The following is a 12,194-nucleotide window of genomic DNA, read 5'->3' on the forward strand; positions in this document are numbered from 1 at the left end:
AGTGGCTGAGCGTATCCTAGGTTTTTTAATATCTTCTGGAGCTAGCTCATCCATCGCCTGGGTAAGCCAGGTGTGATATTTATGAGCTCCGCTATTGCTATTGCAGCTTTCTAAGGATGGCAGTTAACTTTTGAGTGCGCTCGTCAGCGGAGCGGCTTCAAGTTTCTTCCACGGGTGGGTTTTATTAGGGAGTGAGAGATCTTTCCTCCTGATGTTCTTCAGAGTTATCTTGAGGTTGAAGTAGATAACAGTATGGTCTGATTAAGGGACCGGGGCGATAGAGGTGATCTTTATGTGATTATGGTTAGTGAAAATTGCGTCCAGGGTATGACCTGCTGTATGGGTAGGTTGTGCCACCAGTTGGTTCAGCCCATAACTGCGGAAGTTCTCTATTAGAATGGAGGTTTCAGCAGAGTTATTTTCCTCTAAATGGAAATTAAAATCTCCTAATGTTGTGAATGTTGGTTGGTCTAACGTGGATCCCAAAAAAGTCAGTAGGGCGTTAGTGAAAGGACCTCTAGGCCCTGGGGGTCTGTAGAGCAGGAGACCCGTGAATATTATTTGATTATTTCGTTTGACCGTAAAGGATATGGCCTCCGCTTCCAGTCCTGGTAGAGGGAGAATATTTATTTTAAAAAGCGAGCGGTGGATAATTGCTATCCCTCCGCCTATAGTTCCCTGCCTGTCAGCATGTACTACAGAGTAGTCTGTAGGTACTGCTGTATTCCAGTCCGGCCCTGATGTGTCTGTGGTCCATGTTTCCGTTAAGAAAGCTAGGTCCACCTCATTGTCTGTAATGAGAGCTTCTATTTCATGTTTGTGTTTTGGCATCAACCTAACGTTTAGGAGAATGTTTTTTAAGGTCGTAGTGTTGTGGTTGCGTGGGTTGTTCGCAGCCGAACATTGGGTAAGGGGCCGACTTGCCATAGTCCCCGGATTCAACTTGTTGAGTAAAGTGCCTGATAGCCTTCCATGCAGCAGGACATCACATCCCGAGCATTTGCGGGATTCCAGCCTGCCGTTGTCGCGGAATAGTACTGTGTTACTTTGAGCATCCATAACTCACAAGCCAAAGAGACCTATCCGAAGAATATCTCTGTGTTTTTGAGATCTGCAGTCAGAAAAACATGCATTAATGTGGCCATATTTCGAATTAATGTATGTGCACAAGAAGTGTACAGATCTCTTCTACGCAGGCGCACTGCAGAAAACGGCATCAGGACAGGGTCACTGAAGGAGTCTGGTGATAAACAGCTCTAATCGGGCGCGACCAGCAACGCCTTCCCTCCTTCTGAGATGGCTGGAATGAAAACGATTAAACTTTGTAAAAGTAACACCTAGAAACAGCATATACGTGGCACGAAGCGCTGCATGAAAACGAAGTAGCTCTTTTCCGGTTTATTTTTTAATTGTTTCTTCCAGCTTACCTTTCATCACATGCCACGGCATCGTTTAATTTCATTTCCTATTATTATATCAGGTAGCGCCACATGCAGGTATAAATGTACTCCCTGAAATGTTATTATGTTCTTGTTGATTTCTTTCTTCTAATGGTTTTAATGGAAAGGGGGCTTTGACATTTTTCTTCCACATGAAATGAAACTTCGAATGCTGCAATGCGCAACATTGCATTACGGAGCCGCCATTACAGTGCACCCTTTGTGCATTTTTTATATTTGTGCTGAGCTCCTGCTGTTTGACAAACCCAGTGTGAGGCTGAGCCTGACAGGTACCAAATTAGAAGGCCTGATCCTGGCTTCACATTGTAGACACGTGTGTTCCCATTCCTGCAGTATGACCTCAATGTCTTACACTGACAGAAATATAATCAAAATGATACACATCTTAGGGCTGCCCCAGACGAGCCGCTTTGAAGAGTTTCTATTACAGAATGGACAACTGAGGCAATTGGCAGGAAATCACATTTGCTGTGTCACTTCAGTATACAAATTTCACAAAGATCAATAGAGGATGTTGGAAAGATTGGAGCTCAAAGGCCCTCTGCTGAGGCAGGATTCCTCTGAAGAGTTTGACAGTTGATTACATAGGATTTCCGATTGCCAACAAGTATCATTCTGCGTTTTCAAAAAACTTACTAGTAACCCAAAATTGAGATGCCATTATTTTACAACATGCACTAACAAAGCCAATAGGCTAGTTTTTTTAATAATAGAAAGTGCTTCTTTATTGATTGGCGAGATCCTGTGTGTGCTTGGTTGGAAAGGTAAATGGGCTAATGGTTGGAAGGTTATGGATGGGTGCGGCTATTGATGGATGAATTGGTGAGTGAGTGCATTAATAGATGGAGTCTTAGCCAGAGATGCAGACGAGGAACAAAGCACTTTATTGGGCAGATAAGGAGAAATCAAGGAACGATTGATTTCTGGGCCCATTTTCCAGAATGCCTGATGAGCAATGCACAGAGATTTAAACTTTACTCTGTCCCTGACTGGCAGCCAGTGCAACGTTCTTAGCCCAGCTTTTTTGAAGTTCTTCGTGGGACTCCAAGTAATGCACGAGCCGCACAATTTTGAGTGCGCTGAAGTTTTTGTAGGGTGTAGTCCGGTGCTCCAAGATAAAGGGCGTTACTAAAATCCAGGCGGGATTGAAAGAGGCCCTGTATAATTATCTGCTTGGCCTCAAACGGAAGAAGGGGAAGGATTTTTTTATCACCCTAAGGAGGCCAAAGCAGGTGGCTGCCACCTTGGTAGCCTGTGTATTGAAGCTCAGCGACTTATCTGGCCATACCCCCAGACCTTTGATGTTATCTCTGGGGGCAGGGACCGCACCCATGCTCACGGGCCATAACAGCTCCAAAGTAGAAGGGGCTGCCGGGCCCAAGAGCATGAGCTCGGTCTTATCCTCATTGAGCTTCAAACAGGAGCTCATCATCCAGCTCCTCACCTCCTCCAGACACACTGCTAAATTAGGCAGTGATTGGAGGCCACTCTTCTGCACAAGGGAGATCACCAGCTGGGTGTCGTCCGCATAGGAAATGATGTTAATACTGTGCGGAAGAACAATCCAAGCCAGCGGCCTCATATATGCATTGAAGAGCGTAGGGCTCAGTGACGAACCCTGAGGAACTCCACACCCCAGAGGCCTGCTCGACGAGACGGATGTGCCGTCAAAGACCTAGAAGGTTCTATCAGTTAAAAAAGACTCGAACCAAGCCAGGGCTTCTCCGGACACTACTAGGTCGGCGAGACGGTTCATCAGAATTTTATGATGTACCGTGTCAAAAGCCGCACTCATATCGAGGAGGATCACTGCCACTGACCCCCCCCGATACAAGATCCGCCTCGCCTCCTCTGTCACAGCCAATAGAGCAGTCTCTGTCCCATGTTTCCTCGAGGAACTTCGTCAGGATGGTATTAATGTGCTTCTCCAAGATCTTAGTTGCCCATGGGAGCAGAGAGATCGGGCGGTAGTTACTAGGGTTAGCTGGGTCAAGGGCAGGTTTTTTCAGCAAGGCCCGTACCATTGCATGCTTCCATGCCACAGGTACCATCACACTCAGAATGGAGGAGTTCAGCAACTCCATGAGAGTAGGGAGAATGGTTTTGCTGGCCAACACCAGGGGGCCCGGAGGAGCAGGGTCACACGGAGAGCCAGATTTTATTTGTTGTGCTAGAGACTCCAATGTTTCCAAATTCAACAAGGGGAAGGAATGTAGCTTATTTTGAGGGGGAATTACTGTATCCAGGGCCTAATCAGAGCATTGGGTGGGTAGTTCAATGACTGGGTCTGGAAAGGATAGGTACATTTTAATAACTTTCTGAAAGAAAAAATCAACCAACTCGTTGCATCTAGAAAGAGAGTTACTGTTGTCTGCCGCAAGCGGGGGGGGGGGTTTGTCAAAGAATTAATTATCCAATATATTTCTTTCGGCTTAGATTTAGCTGTTGTTATTTTATCATTATAATAGGCTGCTTGTGAGGTTTATATTGCGAGTTTATAGTTCCTAATAGCGTCCCTGTAAGTGGCTTTATCAGTGGGGTCATAGGTCATGCGCCATTTCCTCTCTAATCTTTTACAGGAGCGCTTTTTATCCCTAAGTTCTTCTGTGTACCACGGTGCTGATTTACTCTGTCTCTTTGACCCAGATAGGTACGAAGGGAGAATCAAATCTAAAGAGGTGGTGATCCAGTTATTGTATTTGTTATTATTTGCCGATGGGTCATGGGAGAGTAGAGGTTTAGTGGTACTAAGGACCTTCGTCCAATTATCTTCAGAGAGTTTGGACCAATTTCGGGTTTTCCGAGATGTGAAAATCGAAGTGGAGGTTTGCTTGTGATCCTAGTGAAGGCTATCAAAAAGTGGTCCGACCATGGTAGGCAACTGATAGTGCCCACTTTGAGTTGATCGCTATTACTAAAGATCGGGTCTAAGAGATGGCCTTTTTCATGCGTTGGAGAGGGAACTAATTGCTCTAATTGGATGGCGGCTAAACTCGACATCATCTCTAGAGCCGTGGGGTCCGACAAGCTATCAAAATGAACATTAAAATCTCCAAGTAAGGTCAAATTTGAGGGAGAGGTAACCAAATCGGAGGCAACCGACAAGAGAGATGTATTAAATTGTCAGATGGTTCCAGGGGGACGATAAATAAGAATACCAGTGAAACTGGTGTTAGGGGAAAACTCGATCACGAAAGGCAGACTTTCGCAATCCTCAATCTCCTCCGTTAGGCAGCGGCAAACATAGCTATCTTTATAAATGATCACAAGCCCACCGCATTTACCCTGAGGTCGGTCTGACCGCACTATCTGGTAACCAGGAATAATGGCCTGCACCAGATCCGGCTGAGAGTCTTGACTCAGCCAAGTTTCGGTCAAAAAGATCACATCCGGTGTATGTTCGTCTAAGAGCAAGGAGATTTCTAAACAATGCTTAGGAAGAGACCTACAGTTGAACAGAAACATGGAGTAATCCTTTACCTCAGACCTGGTGGTAGTAGTGGTAATTAACTCTGATTTACAGTGCGGGCAGCGGCGAGGAATCTTCAGTGGATATATAGAATGGGCGCAACTAGATAACATAGGTGGGCGGAGCTGATGTAGGAGGCTCGAGCTATATGACCTCCTATCTCCCACAAAAAGACCAGGGGAAGTGGCCCCTGGACCCGGTCGGGCGCGGACGGGAGCAGGCGGGCTTGCCTTTGGTGCGCTGCCGGCGTGCCCGCTGCGCCCGCCCGCTGCGCAGACGGGGGACCATATCCCTATATCTGGTTTGAGTAGGGCGTGAGGCGGCCAGCAGCTGCAGCGCCTCCCTTCCCTCACCCAAGATGGCCGCTAGAACCCTTTTTCCCTGAGCGTCACGAGATGGCAATGTGCGCTGGGAATCGGGGTTCGAGGGGGCATAGAAATGTGCAAAATTAGTTATTATTTAACTAGTCAGTGCACACTATACAATTAATAAAAATACAAGTTAAAACAGAATATTTGTTAAAAAACAGGCAGGCATATTTCTTAGAGAGGACGTACACGCTGACGTCAGAGCCGCAAAAACAAAGGACAGACTCCCGGGTAGTTTTCGGTTGTCATGGCAATGATGCCCGTAGATTGTAAAATAAAACGGGGATTTGGAATTTGGAAAATAAATATAAACAGGTAAACGGGTATCTCATAGGTGGTTGGATTGACATGAATGTACCTATTAAAAGGAGAGCCATAAAGAAATCGAAATCACGGATCAATCCGAGGCATAGACAGCATTCAGTTGTCATTACAACATGGCCGATTTGTTTGAGTATTCAGGGCATTTGACACGCTTAAATCATACATCTTGAAACGATCAGGATATAGAGATTATTTTGAATGAGAACCTAGATGGACTGGCTAATGTGTTAACCGGGAATCATACATCCCATAGTTATACCGGTTATATAAAAGGTCCCTATTGTGTCACATAGAATTAAATTAAAACAACAAGATAGAGTATATGGTGTATTCCAAACATTGCATAATGCAAACATTTTTTTCTTATTATCATGCACCTCCTTCACAGAGGGATGTAAATGACTACATCCATCCCTTATGTAAGAACATCATGCACCTCCTTCGCAGAGGGGTGTAGATGATGTTTGCCGATCAAATTGAGTACCACAAGTATCCCTTGCACCTCTCACACAGGAGGGTGAAAGAAGGGGTTTGTTACAGATTGTGGAAGATTGATTAGGACTTCAAGGCCCTAGTCTAGCTAACTGGGCATGACTACTTTCTGCTTCATTAAGTCCATTGCGAATCGAATCCAGGACAGCCATCCATTTGGATTCACGAGTATTGAGGATCAAAGATATGTCCCCACCTCTAGGACCCAGGGTCACCTTTTCCAGAACCAACCACCTCAAGGTATCGGGGATATGTCCATATCTGTGACAGTGATCTATCAAAGGTGCCCCCACGACATTACATCTGATCCTACTAGCATGTTGTAATATTCGGACCTTCACTTTTTGCTGTGTTTGTCCCATGTACACCAGATCACAGGGACATTTAATCATATAAATAACATTTTGAGTGTTACAATTAGTATGTGACCTTAGAGTATAGTTCTGAGCTTGGTGTATAAATACCGTAGTTGGAATGGTGGAAGGGCAAGCGACACATGAACCACATCGGGTATGTTCAATGATTGGAGCAAGATTCCACATCGATGAGATTGTAGGTGGTTTTGGGCAGTCAAGAAAAGATCTGACCACTAAATCTCTGATATTTTGAGCTCATTTGAATGAATGTAAAGGAGGAGAATTTTGCTCAATGTCGTCCGTCAGTAGATCCCAATGTTTATTAATGACTCTTTTAATGTCATTGCGCCGAGTCGAGAAAGTAGTAACACATATGAGACGTTTGTGAGCTTTATTGGTTCTCTCCTCTGGTTGTAGCAGCGCCTCTCGTGGATTGTACCACGCCCACTTGCATGCTCTTTTTACCAGTCTTGTGGGGTAGCCACGATCTAAAAGGCAACTGGACAGTTCTTGTGATTCCTTGATGTAATCATCTTTTTTGGAACGATTTCTACGAATACGTAAGAACTGTCCTACCGGTAAGTTGTCTTTAAGGCCCCTAGGGTGGTGGCTCCCATATTCCAAAGGAGAGTTCCTCTCTGCTGGTTTTCTATATAGAGTTGTTTGCAAAATGTTTTGCTCCTCAAAAATCATAATATCCAGGAAAGCAATTTCGTTGGCACTAGATTGTAACGTAAACTGGATATCAGTACTTCGTTCATTGAGCCAAGTGTGGAATAGCCTCAAAACACTCAGGGTCCCATTCCATATACAGAGAACATCGTCTATGCATCGGACCCAAAGTGCCAAATGGGCACAGAAGGGATTGATGTAATTAAAAATGAATTTACTCTCAAAATTATCCATAAATAGAATTGCTAAATTGGGGGAAAATGTAGCCACGCCCTTCGTTTGAAGGAAGAATTCATCCTGAAACATGAATTTTTTTTTCATCATGGCAATTTTAAGTAATTCCAGAATGAAATATGTGGGAACTTGAACCGGAGCTGTTCTATGGTCAAGTGTTCTTTAACTTTGATGGCTTCCAACTGAGGGACACTTGTATACAGCGATATAATGTCGCAGGTGACCAACAATTCATGTCCAGACTCAAAGGGTCTTTGATATATTAAGTTGATGACTTGGGTGGTATCGCGAAGATATGTTCTAGTTTGACTAGCTAGTGGTTTTAGAAAAAAGTCGATATACTGACACAGTGGCTCAAGCATTGACCCGCAGGCGGAAACAATAGGGCGTCCATGTGGGTTTGTCATATTTTTATGTACCTTGGGTAAGGTATAAATAGTGGTCAGACGTGGGTGGCTTTGGTTAAGGAACTTAAATTCTTGTTCAGTCAGAAAACCTTCATCCAGACCCCTCTGGGTAACTTGTAGGATATCGGAGGCCAAATCTTTAGAGGGATCATTACTTATTTTCTTATAGCTTGTTTCATCAGAGAGTTGTCTACGGATTTCTTCTTTGTAATTGCTGAAATCCTGAACCATGATTGCTCCCCCCTTATCAGCTGGCTTATTTACCACTTCTTTGTTGTTCTTCAGGGAGATAAGTGCTTGTTTCTCAATTTTACTAATATTGAACCTAGTGTATTTGGGTGTGGACAGAAGTTTGTCAACATCCCTAATTACCAACTCCTCAAAAGCTAGAATTCTATTAATCATAGCGTATGTGGGTGGAAAAAAGGTGGATGGTTCTCTAAGGCCTGTTACGGAAGATTTTAATTGTGTGGTGGAATTTCTAAAGTAATATCGTTGCCGGATCTTTCTAAAGAACCTATAAAGTTCAGCTTTGAGTTGGAACTTATTAGGTGGTGATGTGGGGACATATGACAGACCCCTACTTAGCACTTTATTCTCATCGTCTGTAAGGTGGTACTTCGAGATGTTCAAGACAGGATTAGTCACAGTTCTCACATTAGAAGTGGTTGACATCACTTGGTTATTGACTACAGTCTGAGCGACTGGCAACTTGTTCTCCCTATGTTGATTAATTGGAGAATTTCTCACCAACAGTAGAATTTCCTCCTTGTGGAGATTTCTCCATGATTCTCTGGTCGGAAGGTGACCTGCTTCTGTGCACGGCCCTTGCCTCTGTCCCAATTCCCAGTATTGGATTGCTGGCCTCGTTGTTGACCTCTCCCCCATTTGGCTCGGCCTCTTGGTGGTCTCCATTGGCCCTGACCCTGGCCTAAAAAAGGGGGCTGTTGGTAATTGAAATTTTGGTATTGGTAGTTGTATGATGGGCCTGCTTCTGCCTGATCCGACTCACTCCCAGAGCTGTAGGATGAGTCCGAAAAGGTGGTAAAATGTCTTCATCCTCTGTAACCGCCCCGTCCTCGGTTTGCAAAACGGCCCTGATTTTCTTGTTTGTAGTAGTCTGGTTGCAAATAAGGATATACGTTTCTTTTGTCAAAATTGCACAAATCCTTAGCTAATTTCTCCAACTTTTTAGTTTGAGTTTAATGTCAAAATCTTTTAGGGTTGCATCCAGAGATTCTAAAGCAGTTTTGGCATTGGCAAGCGGGCCGTCCCCTCTGATCTCAGCTCTTAGAGCTGCAATCTCTTTTGTCAACACTTGTACTAGTTCAGCTGCGGTCTCCACTCCCAGCACCATCCAGTGCTGGGAGCAGTTGTTAGACACAAAACTAAAACCCTCCTTAAATTTAGGAACACCAACAATAATCGCAGGTTCAATTTTGATCTGTAAACCAACAGGGATAATATTTTCTTGAAGATATCTAGTTAATAGATGCCCATGCAGGCGAGTTCTAATTAATTTTTTCTCTAACCTTTCAAGTTGTGAAATCTTGTCATTGAGAGTGACATCAATATTAGGGACTGTGTTTGAAAGAAATTGGTTAGCCTGGTCCTGTATTAGTCATTAATGTATTCCTCTGTATAAGATAATAATTAATTTCCACCATGGTATAGCTTGATATTATCAAGCAACGCTCAAACCTCACAGGTATGCATCTGCTCAGAACACATTGAATAAGGGGGGTTTTACCCAATAGAGTCACTAGGGACCTGGGTGCTATATGGTACAGAATAAGGGGTCCCAGTGAGAGTATCACAAATACACAAACAAGGCACTTTATATCGCACTATATAAAAAAATTCACGAGCTCATAATTGGACACACTGTTATTTATTCACAATGCGCATGTTCATATTTCTTTATAACCAATTTTTTTTAACATATTTGTTGTAGTGCCCCAGGAGAGGGAAGGTGTGGGACAGTGATAGGTAGGGAGGGAATGTGCAAGGTAGGTCACTCGTGACATAAATAGCAATATATGATTCTTGAACAATCAATATGTCTGGCTTCAGAGCCCTGAGCCAGTATAATACATTATTTATAAATACTCATCATTTAAAAAAGAAAGAACCATAATGGCGATGCTACTAATTAATGAGTAGGATGGTAGTTGCATCGACTGGTAAATGGTGTTAGCTGTCGACGTTTCGACCCCAGATATACTGCTAGGTATACGTCACACCTTAAAGCGGGGTCTTCATCAGGACAAAAGGCCCTGGGGGACACTGGTTTCTCTACAAAATACAGGAAAAGAAGTGTATAATATTTACAGTGAAAATGAATTTAAATTTAAAATAACACAGGCGCACAAGTGCGTCTGGCATGGACCAATAGAAGAAAGGAAAATTAAAAATTATTCACCATGGAAGGTTGAGCTGAATAGCTCGCAACTGAAACAGGAAGAACGGGGAGCGTAAATTAATTCAGTTAAAATTATCAGGATCAGTATTCAAGGCGTTCTTATGAAAAGAAACACTTTCAAAAGGGTGTCAATTTGATCACCAGGATTCTATTATAAGAAAATGGACATGAAGAAATATATCAGTGCTATGTCCCTAATGTTCCATACAAAAATTCATATACAGAGATTAATTTGCGAAGCTGTGTAAATTATTCGGGTAATTTCGTAAATATCACATTTAAAAACTCCATTGAAACTAGTTGATCCCTCATGAACATTGATTAATACAGAGGAAACACAGAGAACTGGAAGGGCAGACTAAAATTAATCTAACTGATCGAGATCTGATGTCACCACCTCAGATTTAATAGAACGCATAAAACAAATTGGAAGAAATGTTGGGGTGCGTACCAAAGCAGTGTAGTGTCCTATCTCTGCTGGATTGCTTGGTATACCACAAGTTTAAGCAACACCGCTGTTGTATCTCTAAAAAAACGTATAAATAACTAGTAAGTTAAAACGATAATAGGGACATGGATTTCGTGTTTTTTGCTAGTAAGGGTTAAATCCTACTTAACGGCGTAGAAGGCGGCGTTCTACGCCGTTAGGTAGGATTTAACCCTTACTAGCGAAAACACGGAATCCATGTCCCCATTATCGTTTTAACTTACCGGTTATTTATACGTTTTTTTAGAGATACAACAGCGTTGTTGCTTAAATTTGTGGTATACCAAGCAATACAGCAGAGATACGGCACTACACTGTTGTGGTACGCACCCCAACATTTCTTCCAATTTGTTTTATGTGTTCTATTGAATCTGAGGTGGTGACATCAGATCTCGATCAGTTAGATTAATGTTAGCCTGCCCTTCCAGTTCTTTTTGTTTCCTCTGTATTAATCAATTTTCATGAGGGAGCAACCAGTTTCAATGGGGTTTTGAAATGTGATATTTACGAAAGTACCCGAATAATTTACACAGCTTCGCAAATTAATCTCTGTATTAGAATTTTTGCATGGAACATTAAGGGAAATTGCACTGATATATTTCTTCATGTCCATTTTCTTATAATAGAATCCTGGTGATCAAATTGGCACCCTTTTAAAAGTGTTTCTTTTCATGAGAACGCCTTGAATACTGATCCTGATAATTTTAACTGGATCAATTGACGCTCCCTGTTCTTCCTGTTTCAGTTGCGAGCTATTAAGCCCAACCTTCCATGGTGAATAATTTTTAATTTTCCTCTCTTCTATTGGTCCATGCCAGACGCACTCGTGAGCCTGTGTTATTTTAAATTTAAATTCCTTTTCACTGTAAATATTATACACTTCTTTTCTTGTATTTTGTAGAGAAACCAGTGTCCCCCAGGGCCTTTTGTCCTGATGAAGACCCCGCTTTAAGGTGTGACGTATACCTAGCAGTATATCTGGGGTCGAAACGTCGACAGCTAACACCATCTACCAGTCGATGCAACCACCATCTTACTCATTAATTAGTAGCATCGCTATTATGGTTTCTTTCTTTTTTAAATGATGAGTATTTATAACTCATTTATTATACTGACTCAGGGCTCTGAAGCCAGACATATTGATTGTTCAAGAATCATATATTGCTATTTATGTCACAAATGACCTACCTTGCACATTCCCTCCCTACCTATCACTGTCCCTCACCTTCCCTCTCCTGGGGCACTACAACAAATATGTTAAAAAATTGGTTACAAAGAAATATGAACATGCGCATTGTGAATAAATAACAGTGTGTCAAATTATTAGCTTGTGAATTTTTTTTATATAGTGTGATATAAAGTGTTTTGTTTGTATATTTGTGATACTCTCACTGGGACCCCTTATTCTGTATTATGTGTTACACCATGATATGGGATTGGGACTGATATCTGTTTTCCCCTGGAATGTGAACGGGATGGGGGGATAAAATAAAGAGGGGTATT

Source organism: Lissotriton vulgaris, chromosome 4_1, assembly GCF_964263255.1.
Source record: "Lissotriton vulgaris chromosome 4_1, aLisVul1.2, whole genome shotgun sequence".
NCBI lineage: Eukaryota > Metazoa > Chordata > Amphibia > Caudata > Salamandridae > Lissotriton > Lissotriton vulgaris.